Source organism: Malaclemys terrapin, chromosome 12 (assembly GCF_027887155.1).
Source record: "Malaclemys terrapin pileata isolate rMalTer1 chromosome 12, rMalTer1.hap1, whole genome shotgun sequence".
In the NCBI taxonomy this organism is placed as follows: domain Eukaryota; kingdom Metazoa; phylum Chordata; order Testudines; family Emydidae; genus Malaclemys; species Malaclemys terrapin.
In genome coordinates this window covers 9,275,736-9,288,732 of record NC_071516.1, presented here as the reverse complement: position 1 = coordinate 9,288,732, position 12,997 = coordinate 9,275,736, and the positions used below count along the sequence as shown (strand labels likewise).

The window sequence follows — 12,997 nt, the reverse complement described above, 5'->3', positions numbered from 1 at the left end:
CAATATAATTAAAGAATAAATCGACTGGAATATAAATATTTTACTTACATTTCACTGTGATAGTTGAGCATATTTTTCACTTGTGAGCCTTGTCTGAAGCCCGACGCCTGGGGCTGAAGCATGTAACTTAGCTTCGCTGGGCCCCCTGTGTTGTGGGGCCTCAGGCAGTTGCCCCTCTTGCCACCCCCTAATACCGGCCCTGAACTTGCAACCCCCCTAAACCCATCCCACAACCCCCTGGGTTGAGAAACACTGATCTAGATAAGTTGAGTAACCTGCTGGAAGAACCTTGCATGCCCTCAGGGGTACATGTATCTCTGGTTGAGAAACACTGGTGGAGCCAGTTGAGAAATGGGTGAAATCACTTTAACCCAGTATACTATATGTTACAAATGTGATGCAATTTGTGCTATTGTGCATACTGTATATGTGGATTCATTATAGCTGAAGACTACAAGAACATAAATAAGAGTGTGTTTAGTACAAGGTCATACACTAAAGTGTAAAGGAGGTTTAAGCTGACGCCAGACCGGCAAATATTAGTGACCATAAGCAGGGGCGGCTCCAGGCACCAGCGCAGCAAGTGCGTTCCTGGGGCGGCAAGCTGCGGGGGGCGGCAGTCAGACAGCCTTCGGCGTCATGCCTGCAGGAGGTCCACCGGTCCCGCGGCTTCAGCGGCAATTCGGGACCTGCAGATCACCCGCAGAAACGCCGCCGAATCCGCGGGACCAGCGGACCGTCCGCAGGCGTGCCGCCGAAGGCTGCCTGACTGCTGTGCTTGGGGCAGCAAAAAACATAGAGCCAGCCCTGACCATAAGCACAAAGATTACACATACTGTCCCAGTAGATTATATGCAATGTCCATAATTAACTGCCAAAATGAAGACACGACAAGGTGCATATTGCCATGTTTTGTAATTTGCTGTCTAACCATCTATATGTAAGGTAAGCATTATTCATTGTGACAGCTGCTAGTATGCAATATTTCAAGCCTATATTGACATATGTGGAAGAGATTGTCAAGAGACAGAGAAAGAAAGATTGATCAAGGAGATTAGTTCAGATTGCCCCAGGTTACAGTATTATTGACTCCCACGGAGCAAAGAGTAGGAATTTCCTGGCTTATCACACAAATGTTTTCTTCAAATCATACACTGGGATATGTTTTTTTTTTCATCACATTTTTTTTAAATCAGTTAACTATCTGTGGAAAGTTCTAGATTGACAGCTGGAGAGGATGATTCACAGAACAGGAGCAGCATAGACTGCAGCAGCGAAAGGTTCCCCACCCTGCCAGGGAATGTGTCTCAGCAATGACTTTGGGCTTGTCTAGGTTAGATTATATCAGTATAATTTATGTCGTTCAGGGGTGTGAATAAGTCACCCCCTGAGAGACTTAATTTGCACCAACCTATGCACCGGCGTAGACAGCGCTATGTTGGTGGGAGAGCATTTCCCACCGACATAGCTACCGCCTCTCAGGGAGGTGGTTTTATTGTGCCGACGGGAGCGCTTTTTCCCGTCAATGGAGAACATCATCGGTGCAGCTGCGCTTCTGGCGTAGACTAGCCCTTACAGCGATCATCCTTAGGGTCAGAGGATAGATGGAGATGAATAACTAAGTCCTTCGCTTCCCAGCTGTGGTTCCCAGCACTGGATTGTGTGTGTGGAAGCACTTGTCCATTTGGAAATTGACGTTTTTCATACAGGCCTCCCATCAGATAGGGACAGCTTTCGGATACTGCTGGACCTACAAGTTAAAAGTATGAGCCCGTATTTTCTTCTAACGGGTAACAAAAATATTTGACTTAAACCACCTCTCAGGAAGAAAAATTAGGGAAAAAAACACCCCAGATTCAACATCTGTTGCAGTTGATCAATTTCAGTGACACTACTGGGCATTGGATTGGGCCCATCAAGAGCAAGTCATTAGGAATTAACCATGTTCTCCCTGTAAATGATGGAGCCATTTCAGATCAGCCTCTGTGATCAGCATCTGCAATTCTCGCCTGTCACATTAGTTGTTAGAGTGGTGACGGGGGGCTCCGTAAACACTCACCCAAATTAAGATGCACAGCTTTTTGATATTGGGAGCGATGGAGGGTTCATTTGGATGAGGAAATAGTGGGATTTCGTAATAAGAGTTATACATTTCAAATAGAAATACACTTTCAGAAGGAGACCGATTATAGATATAACCTTCCATAAACTGCACTTTTTCCCTACCCACTGATATTTCATTTGCATTTTTTAAACTCAGGACAGTTAGTTAATAATCCAAACTCTCTCTTTTACACACACACACACACACACACACACACACACACACACACACACACACACACACTTTATATACCATATCAAAATGTTTTCTTAAACTGCATGCTGTCAAACCTGATCACCGGGGATATGATCATTACACACACTTACCAACAACGTTGTTTGAATTGCTGCTTTTCCTTTTACCAGTAGACTTTGTTTTGCCCACAATGATATAAATATTAAATAAAGACACTCAGAGTTTATTAGTGCAATATTTTAATGGGGATATTCTTGAAAATGTAATGCATAAAATTAGTAACATCAGGTTGATATCTTGCAAAAAAACCCTAACAAACCATTGTTTTTATCAGGTTTTAGTGCTACCATTTTTTTCTATTTATGCATGATTTGTCTTCTACAAAGCAAGGAGAGCTTTGGGTATTTCATTTTCTGTGTGAGAAAAAAATCCAGTTATGGTATTAGATTATAGCATTAGACTCATTACAAACAATCCAGGGAGAAAGAGGTTTTTTTTATTTTGCTTTTACATTGCAGCTGCTGTAAATGGAATGGCATTGCTGAGTATTTGTATTTTGTTTTAAAAACCTAGTATTACCAGTCAGATCTCTGAATGCTATAAAGAAGACTGTCCCACCTGTATAGAGTACTTTTTAGAGATAATAAAAATTGCATAGAGCTAAATGCATTCTCTCAGGCTAAAGGAAAACAGAATCTCATTCCAAAGTTCTCATCTTCTCTTCAACCTGGCACCATTAGCTTTTGTAATGCACACCAAACAATCCCAGAAGGGCTCCATAAAACTAAACTTCTCATATTTATCCGCAAGATTTCTTAACAATAGGGTAGGTAAAACAACATATATTTGGTGCTTGTCCATTTCCCTTTTTTCCTAGGCTAAGTAAGGAATGTGTTTTTCAGGGAGAGGGATCAGTATGCAAAAATCTGCTCCCCTTGCTTTGTGGCATGCAGGAGGAAGTCACTTAACATGTTTTCAGTCCAAACTTTCATTTCCTAGGTTTGGTATAATCATAAAGGAGTTAATGAGGCAGTGTGATCTACCAATTTGAACAGGAAACTGGGAGTCAGAATTTCAGGGTTCTGTTCCTAGCTTTGCCATAGGCTCACAACGGGGCCTTGGGGAATTCACTTGATCTCAGTTTGCTCATATTTAAGATGGGTGCAATACTACTTAGTCATATAGGTACCATGCCATTGCATGAACACCAATAAAGGTCTGATCAAGCAACCTGTGAAAATTTGGCCGAAAAATTTATTGCACACTCATTGTTTTCAAACAAATAAAACTTTACAATGAGACATACTCCAATTTTTTTAACATTACTGATTAATGAACATTGCTAGATTGTAAGAACACCACTCATAAATACAATGTACTTACGTATAAAATACTCAAGAATATTTGTTAGCTAGATTGCCTGTTTGACTGAATGGTCTCACACCTTTTTCAGAAGATAGATGCTGTCTGGGGCAATAAATATCCCATTAATACCTATAACGGGAGATTAAAATTGTTATGTATGGTGACCTCTTTTCTGATTACGGAGTCTTAGTGTTCTTAGCTTAGCCTCCTCCAAATGGCTCATGGATGGCACTGTAATATGAAAAACAAAGGCTGTTAATGTATATCCTAAAGACCCAGTTCTGCCATCATTCCTTTTTCAAAGATTCATTGAAACAGGGTGACCAGATGTCCCGATTTTATAGGGACAGTCCCAATTTTTGGAGCTTTTTCTTACATAGGCACCTATTGCCCCCTACCCCGTCCCGATTTTTCACACTTGCTCTTTGGTTACCCTACATTGAAATCAATAGGAGGTTTGAATGCAGATGCATTGTAGCATTGGGCTACAAGTATCAAAGCAAGAGGGCAAGTGATTTGCTAAAGATCGCACAAAGAATGACTATGAAAAGAGACACCTTTACACTATAAAGTGTCTTATGCACCTTGTGCTGGGTAATAACGTGAGAGCGCTCCATGCCTGTAAAATGAAATTGGCTTACATTAAAAGAACTTTGTTACAGAGGTGCTGCAACTTCAGCTAGCATTCAAGCCTTGTGCAAACCGACTGCCTTGCTGGTCTCCAAATTTTTCGCTCCTTGAAACGGTGCTCCTTCCGACAAGTTCCATGCAGATTGCTATATATGGAGTGCTAAATAAAGGCACCGTTTGTACAGAGATGAACTTGTCAATTGTATCTTCTGGCTTCTAAGCCTTGTCTTCTGAAACGAAAAGGAGGCAAATACAATTAAATAGTTAATGGACTGTTCCGTTGTCACTGTTAGGGAAAGTGGGGTGTTTGGGGAGCAGTTAATGGATCAGAGTTTGATTCCTAAGGCAGAGTGTACTTTTGCATATTAGTGTAGGTAGGAGAATTTGTAAGATGACTCTTTCAAGTCCAGGAGAAAGGAGACTGCTTTACATTGTCATTTTTCAGCCTTTGGCTAAAACCAAGGGAACGGTTTACATTGATAGTATGACAAGTTTCAGAGTAACAGCCGTGTTAGTCTGTATCCGCAAAAAGAAGAACAGGAGTACTTGTGGCACCTTAGAGACTAACAAATTTATTAGAGCGAAAGCTTATGCTCTAATAAATTTGTTAGTCTCTAAGGTGCCACAAGTACTCCTGTTCTTCTTTTTATTGATAGTATGGTTGCCTTTACTGGACAGTACTGTATGGTGGAAAATAGTGCTCCCTGGGGGACGGTGCCCTGAACTGCAGATTGCTGTTTTGCCATGGTCCAACTCCTGGCAAAGGCGCAGAGTTATTCCTGGACATGTGGCACTGTCTGGCTTATCAAAAAGTGACAGTTGTAGTTAAATAAGATTAAATGAGAAAAATGTATCCTGTTTTGAACTCAGAAGGATAAGGCTTAATTCTAATTTTTTGGTGAATAGTGTCCATGGCCAAATTAAATGCAAGCAGACCTTCCCCCATAAAACCAATTCTGAGGCATTTTGGTGTCCAACAAGTTCAATGTGTGGACAGAAAATCTTGCATGTTCACTGTGTGATCATTTGAGCCTGTCCAGTTAGCCTAACAAGCTAAATAATAAAAAAAGGACAATTCATAAACTTGTTGCATTTTTACACCATTTCCTGTTTGAAGAAAGATACAACTTTTTTCTTCCTTAGATTCCAGGCAGTCTGCTGCAGACTGCTGCAACTTCTCTGCCTGGCATTCAGTACCTGTTTCGCCATATCAGATTTATCATATTGCCTCCTTTCATAGAGCAAGCAATTAAAAATGATGAGGGTAAAGGGTTAAACCTAAAAGTCTGCTAATGAGGATGCCTTACTGGTTTTCTTTTCATCCAGCATTTGATGGTGTTTTCAGCATAAGCTTTCGATAAGCATCACTGAACATTTATCCACAGTATATTAAAAAAAAAAATTCCATCCTGTAAAAATGATAGATGTGGGGCTCTGCTGTTTATCTGAAATCCTAATTACTGATGCCGCTGCATTTGAATGTTAAATTCATACAGTGTTCCTTAGACTTCAAACTGGTCAAAGAAAGATAGATTCAAGTCCACAGAGATCTGAGTGTGGTAAACATAGCCAGTGGTCTTTTGATTCTTTTTTTAATTCAAGATTTGCATCAACTGCAAATGACATAAATGTAGAGCTATCTATAGAAAAAAAGATCAATGTTATTGGCCATCATGTAAATTTTAAAGTTTAATTCTGTATCAATTAAAGCAAAATGGGGAGGCAGGAATTTTAAAAGATGAATTGGCGTAGTATTTATTACAATAGAGTAATGTGCTTTTTTCCCCAAGATAAATGCTATAGAAATTCTGTAAAATCCTGTAAAAGCATGCTCTTTTTGCGGTGAGGAGTGTGTGTGTGTGTAATGATAATAGGGTTTCAGAGTAGAGTGCTAGCAATTCTGCTATACCACATTGAAGCATATTTGCATTTTTGTGTGCTAGTATGTATAGTGTGATTGGAGCAGTCGCATCAGCTATGGTGAAGGTCGCTTAAGCGTTTCCATTGTAGTCTCCAGCTTTCAGTCACCAATGACCTGTGAAACATTTTCCCCTGGCTCCCTGAAACTTCCTACAAACGAGGAAGTTCCTTCCTTCTGCTGTAAACTCTGTGAAAATTGGGCATGGGGAGGAAATATCCAAAAGGATCTACTCCCGGAGATTCCCCCACAGCATTTTATTGGTGGCTGAAGGTTGCTGTCCTGCAAAAAATGATATCCACCCACAAACTCTGCAAATCCTAGGGACTGGGTGGATTCTGTGACACCCTGCTGCATTCATTTGTGAGTAACGTGCACTTTGAATGGAGCAGTGCATTGTAGCATTCACTGCTTGTCTTCTCAAGTGCACCCTGAATGAGGCAGTGTTCCATAGGAGCATCATGTAAAGTTCATTTTATAAGGTGCATGCTGTATTTTTTATTTGAAATGTAATATTATTTCATACAGTATATACAGACATCCTGATTCAGGAAAGCAATCAAACCAGTGCTTAACTTTAATGGACTGTAATTTGTAAAATTTTAATATATATATAAAAACAACGAGGAGTCCTTGTGGCACAAAATATGCAAAATGCATTGTTAAAGTTCCTGAAACTACCTTAACTGTGGCCCAACCTCCACCTAAGGTGAACGCAAAAACTCGGAGACAATCTTATCCATCCCTCACGCAAGTTCATCTCTTTAGCGACCATAAAACATTAATACCTTCCTTTCAATCTTAATGAGTCTGTGTGATGGGCTTTTCCATTAAAGACATTTGGATTTAATTGTTGTGAGATAAATTTTCAAAGTATTTAGCTGTACAACGCTCATTAAAGTTTGACTTGTCTGGCTGAATCCCTCTACACCCCTTTGAAAAGGTACCTGAGAGTCCACAGCAGAGATTATACAGCAATTGTGATCTAAATAGCGGATAAAACAATCCAAGAGAGGATTTTTTTCCCAGCAATGTTGTTTGTGCTTTCCATAATTTACTGAAGCAGTTTTTGTAATGTACAATTGTGACATGCCCCAAGGTACAATATGGACTGTGGAATTGCTGTGCCCCTTAACTATCTTGCTCAAAGTACTCCTCTCACTGCTCTGCTAGTGGCAAGCAGATGCTTCAGGTTTTGTTCTCACACAGACATTAGTATGTGAAGGCACACCCAAAGTTATATGCAGGCTCTCTCAGCCACTCACAAACTGTATACAGGGGAAAACAATGAGGATTCCTTGTGGCAGCCGTAGAGACTAACAAATTGATTTGGACATAAGCTTTCGTGGGCTAGGTTTCGTGCATCAGGTTGCATCTCATGAAGTGGGTTCTAGCCCACGAAGCTTATGCCCAAATAAATTTGTTAGTCTCTAAGGTGCCACGAGGACTCCTCATTGTTTTTGCTGATACAGACTGACACGGCTTCCACTCTGAACCCTGTATACAGGGAGACACCTGCAAATTCCCCCAACCCCAGCCTTGCACCCCAGAAATGTGCGTCTTACACTGCTCAAGACCCCCTTGACTAGAATAAGCTCGTTAATTAGTTCGTCATACTATCAAAGGGTACAAATATGCACCAGCCTTTGTAACCTGAGTAGATTCCCCAAACTTCAATCAAAATCACACTGGCTTAGATAAAATGCTAAAATAAGTTTAACAGCTACAGAAAGATAGATTTTAAGCAATTATAAGTGGTATACACATAGACATTCAGAATTGGTTACAAAAGGAAATAAAAGATAAAAAATGCAAGCTATTTCCTAAACTTTATCAGGTTAAGTCAAATTTGAAGCAACAAGGCTTCTCTTACCTAAAAGCCTACAGCAGTCTGTGCTCGCTGGAAAGCTTTTCCAGTTCGGACCACTCCCCCAATTCAAATATTTTTGTCTTCCAAACAATCTTGTTGCCTTCAGAATAGGTGGGGGAGGAGAGGTGAAGTGGTGATGTCACTGTCATTTATTCATACTCTTCACCTGGCATTTAGGAATATCCCCCCGCATGGGTGCAGACACTCCATCTGTGCTGTATGTGAGATTTGTAGCATCTCTCAGGTGAATTGCAAATCTTTTGCTAACACCTTTTGTGTATGTGAGGCTTGACATGTAAGGTTTTTGTTCACTATCATTTGTTACCTCTGAGGGGCTGGTCTATGTGCATTCCTCAGACTCACAACATGTTTCAGTAACAAACATAGAACAAAATTTCATAACTACAAATGCAATGATGATACACACATTTTAGCAGGATAGTGGTGCTCAATAGATTATAACTTTTCCCATGATACCTCACAGGGCATACTTTGCACAAGATTCAGGGCTTAAATTCAGCCAGAGTCCACCAGAGCGGACCTTCAGTAAATATTTTCAAACCTGTGGGAGGCGCCGGGTTTCAGGGCTTCAGCCCCTATGCCGTGCACCACAGGTGCTGAAGTCCTGAGCCCCGACACCTCCCCTTTCCCCTAGAGGGCTAAAGCCTGGAGCTCTGAATTTGGGGGGAGGGGAGCCCTTCCGGGAATTAATCATTGAAAATTTAAACTTTGACAAGATTTATCATAATTTTGTAAAAATGGTGACCATAATAGTGTAGATTGTCACAATCATGATGTGTCATCAGATGTAGGGTATAAATACATGGTATGTATCAGAGGGCATGATGAGCCATGAAAGTGCTACCAAAAGCATTAGTGTGAGTCACTCAGGGCCTGATCCTGAGAAGGGCTGAGTGGCTACACCTCTCATTGAAGTCAGTGTCCTTGGCATCTCTCAGATCAATCCTAGATCAGCACTTTAGGGCATATGTAAGTAGTCATAAGAGAGACCCAAATGAGCCAGATGGTGACCCCCTGACATTGGTAAACCGATAGCCACAATGGAGTAGGTAACTGTTCACCAGTCTGAGTGAAGGATTCACAGTATAGTCCTCACAATAAGTTAACTGCAGCCCTAATGTCTCTCCTTTGAAGCTAATAAACTGATACTAAGGATGAACTTGGCCTACTATACTTACTCAGGCTGTTTTGCTGGGCTGAGGTCCACATACTCTCCTTGAAGTCTTCTGTCTTTTTGCCCTTCTAAGATCTCAGTTGGGGAGGACTTCCTTGTGTTTAATAAATCTCTGTGTATTTGTCTACCTGTTGTATCTGAGAGGAACAAAGTGGAGCAGAGAGGTTGCTTGTTTAAAAAATTAGTCTTAATTTCTCTCAGGATTCTCTCTGTCTAGTCGAGTTTGTTTTAAACTAATGGAAGCAATTAGTGAATCACAGAGGGACTTTGTCTAAGAGGTAGCCATTTTCAGATAATGGAGCATAAAAGTCGGCACAGTGACATATGACACTAGAGCAGCATATTGGAGCAGTGCACTGTGTCTTAAACAGATGTTTAAGTATTTTGAATATTGAATCAATAGGTACATATAGGAAGGGAGTTTTCACATTGTACATTGTGTTTTTTTTAAATTTAAATGAAATCAAACTAAGCATTGAATTGTTTATAAAAGGCAACCACTATAGCTTCTTTCTTTCTTTCTTTCTTTCTTTCTTATATATCAATTTTATCACTGTGCCTGTTTGGATTTTAGAGTTTACAGTTCCATTACTGTGACCTCCTGAGGTCCCTTCCAACCCTGATATTCTATGATTCTGTGATACGTAAATCAGGGGCTAATAATGCTCCCAGATTTCGTTTGTACAGTACATAGAGTGCTGGGTGGGAGCAGTATAAAAATAAATAAATGGCAATAATACAGCTATAGTACACTATGGGCTTGCCTACACAAACATTTAGGCCATGTCTACACTACCGCTTATGCCAGCAAAACTTATGTCACTCTGGGATGTGAAAAAAACACCCCCGGGAGCACATAAGTTCTGCCAGCATAAATGGTAGTGTGCACAGCGCTAGGTTGGTGGGAGAGCTTCTTCTACCGGCATAGCTACCGCCACTCGTTGGGATGGTTTAATAATGTTGATGGGAGAGCCCTCTCCCGTCGGTGTAGAGCAGCTACACGAGAGATCTGACAGTGGTGGAGCTGCATCTGTACAGCTGTTGCGCTGTAAGCTCTCTAGTGTAGACATAGCTTTAGTTTGCAGCAAGATGGAGTGCAAATCTACCCTATACTAGCCTGCCACTCACTAACTGCCCATGTGGGCCCAGCTGTGCACTAATAGTGCTTTGAAACAGGAGTAGATTAAAATGCACTAAGGAACTGTTAGTGCACGTCCACAGGGTTTACACGGACACTTAGTGAGGGGTAGATTCACACTCCAGCATGCTGCAAACTAAATATATAGACATGCTCTGAGTGTGTTCTTACATATTTACCATGGCTGAGAGTTGGGGGAAGATTGTCAAAAGCTCCTAATGGATTTAGGACCAGGAGTCCCATTGAAAGTCAGTCTCTAAATCCCATAGTGGCATTGAAATCTCCCCCTAAAATGCTAAATACTTAATGGTTTTCTGGTGCTAACGTAGCTTGGGTTGTGAGTGATGCCATGCAAACTTTACATGTTTATACTTATTCACACTTTAGGGTATTCCTCATTATGGGCCTAGTCTAAAGCCAGTGGACAGACTTTTCTTGATTTCAGTGGGTTTTGGCTCAGTCTCTATATTCATATGAAGTAATTCAAAGTGATCCCAGGATTTTAACAAGATGCAATGGGCCTGAATTAGAACTCTCACTCCAAAGAGCCACAGACGTTGAGAACGTTGTGATTCAGTTCCACATCAGAACTTTGCGGCTTGAGGCAACCTCCAGTTTTTATTGACATCATGTAAGGCCTAATTCTGTAGTCGTTCCTCGTCCCTTACCCCAGCAAAACTCCTGTTCATCTCAACAGAAGTTTTGCCTTAGTAAGAACTGAGCTTCAAGCTACTGCGCATCTTCCATTTTCTATGGCATCAGTGACTGGACCTGAGACTACCAAGAACTTCAGAGCCAGGGCCGCAGAAAATTCCTATATTTGGTTCCTGTGTCAGTGTCTATGTTTGATGCAGACTGTGAACTCTAAAAGGCAGGGATTGTACCTCCCTTTCCAAACCTCTGTAGAGAGCTGTTCAAAGTTACGTACCCATAATAACCAAAATAAAGCTAACAATAATGTAATACTCTATTTCTTAGATAAACCAAGTCATTATTTTTGTTTGAACGTATAGCAATGCAGAAGATGACCACTCCTATTATGTAAAAGATATTTGGTGTCACGGAGGTGGGAGGCACAGATAACTGGGGAGAGGTTTAAATTGAAATATTCCAGATGAGACAGGCATAGAAGTTATTTACTGCAAACCAAGCAACAATGAAAGGTGAAGTCATAGAATAACACACTTTATAAAACAAAACAGTGAGGAGCTTTTTTCCCCTGGGTTTTGGAATAAACAGTAATTAAATCATGTAAAATGTGACAGTGAAATTGCTTAAAAACAAAATCCTCCCACTATAATTGCTTTGATACCCACGTTTTTTTTTTTAATACTAGGTAACTTTATCCAGTATTTTTATCGGCAAAATGTGACACTTGCTGTTGGTGCCTCATAATTTATGGCAGCATTAGCTGACAGTTCCAACAGCATATAGATTTAAAAATGTACTAACATGGTTTAAATAAATATATAATCTGGAAAGCCTTTGTAAGCAGCACCGTTATGAAATGATCTCGATACTAAACCCATTTAGAGATGCACTTTGCATAATGCAGCAGAAGGATGGTCCAGTGGTTGGGGTGCTAGTCTAGGACTCAGGAGACCTAGATTCACTTCATTGCTCCAGCACTGGCTTTGTGTGTGACCTTGGGCAAGTCACTTAGGGCTTGTCTAGACAGGGACACTCAGGATAATTAATTTGAATTAACTAAAGGTCTGAATTTAAAGTGGATTATTTAAAGCCTCTGTTTGAGTGCTCTAGTTCAGAATTAAAGAGTCCTTAATTTGGTTTAGTTTAATTCACTTCCAGAATGAATTAAGCTATAGTGAATTAAAGCCAATTTAGTTCTGAATGAGAGTATGCACACAGGGGTTTAATGCTGCTGAGCTAATCCACTTTAAATTCATATCTTTGGTTAATTTGGATTAATTTTCCTGAGTGTCCCTGTCTAGACAAAATCCTACAGGTATGTCTACACAGCAAAGAAAAACCTGCGGCTGGCCCATGCCAGCTGACTCACCTAGACCCTCCCACCAGGGACCTAGAGCTCTGGCTCCAGACTGAGCCCAAATGCAATGCAGCAATGAAACAGCCCCACAGCCCAAGTCTCAGGGGCATGGGTTTTTCTTTGCTATGAAGACATATCTTAAGTGTCTCTCTGTCTCTATGCCCTGTGTAAGAAGGGGTCCGACCTCTTGGGGGGTATTAGGAGGATAGATACATAAAAGATTGTGAGGTGCTCACATAGGACAGTGATGGCAGCCATATAAATACCTAAGACAGATAGCTGTATATCCATTTGCAACACTTGAAATGTTTTCACTGCTGTAATGTGTTTCTTTTGATAGCGTGTATGTTTTTTTCTGGTGGCTTCTTGGAGCAGTCAAAAATATTGTGCTTTGCCAGTTCAATTCTTATCTAATCTGTCAATTGTGTTGCTTAATTAATATGGGGTGATTTGTTTTGTTTTTAACCTAACATTTGTGATATTCAGCATGGCATGCATAAAAAGTGCTTCTCAATCTCATCTTTAAATTAATTCTACTTAAAAATACACAAAGATTTATAAATAAGAGAACTTT

At 40.6% G+C, this 12,997-nt stretch overlaps 1 protein-coding gene across 1 annotated transcript in view; it reads left to right on the top strand.

Moving 5' to 3' along the window:
* Positions 1–12,997, top strand: part of CDH4 (cadherin 4) — a 667,107-nt gene that overhangs the window by 399,517 nt on the left and 254,593 nt on the right. The gene's annotated exons all lie outside the window — the stretch shown is intronic.